Source organism: Limulus polyphemus, unplaced genomic scaffold (genome assembly GCF_000517525.1).
Source record: "Limulus polyphemus unplaced genomic scaffold, Limulus_polyphemus-2.1.2 Scaffold8406, whole genome shotgun sequence".
NCBI lineage: Eukaryota > Metazoa > Arthropoda > Merostomata > Xiphosura > Limulidae > Limulus > Limulus polyphemus.
In genome coordinates, this window is record NW_013674016.1 from 6113 (window position 1) to 6864 (window position 752).

Below are 752 nucleotides of genomic sequence, written 5' to 3' on the forward strand. Positions count from 1 at the left end.
GGAGAAATATACTCTTGCACATTTCTACATAGTTATGAAGATTTGTATTTATAACATATCATCAATAAGTCAACTGTTCTATTCAATTGACATTTTAAAGCCCCAATGCTGGTGTTAATGTGATAGTGCTTAATATCTTTTTAAGCATTTTATAATTTTGTCTTGGTAGCTGAATTTTGTATTAGTCCAATGGCTTTTTTAAGCCTTTAAATACTCTAAAGATTTGTCTGCTATGTTAAACAGGCAGGTCATGTTACATTTGGATTGATGCATTCCTTATGTAAACCATAATAAATTCCACACACTGAAACACATAGATGAATTTTCAAGCTACTTAATAAAAGTTGTACCTTCTAAGCATAACATACAATGACACGTTAATTGATGTAAAAGAAAAGGTCAAGATTTTATACAAAATAAAGGAATAGGAAATTTATACTTTTTATGATGAATAAAAGTGTATTTAGTGCTATTGTTGTTTTCATAACTTATGTTCTTAAGTTAGAATGTAGTATCTTATACTTAGACTGATGATTCTTCAGACTGTTTGCATGGAGAAAACCAGGGAATCACACTGAGCTGCATTTTTGGTTCTATCCAAGGCACTACTAGAGTTAATGACTGGTGAACCACAGCTAAGATTACACTAACTAGTAGCAGCTTTGTGCTACATATTGAAGGAAAGTTTATTATTATTTATATATATATATATATATATATATATATATATATATATATATTATATATATATA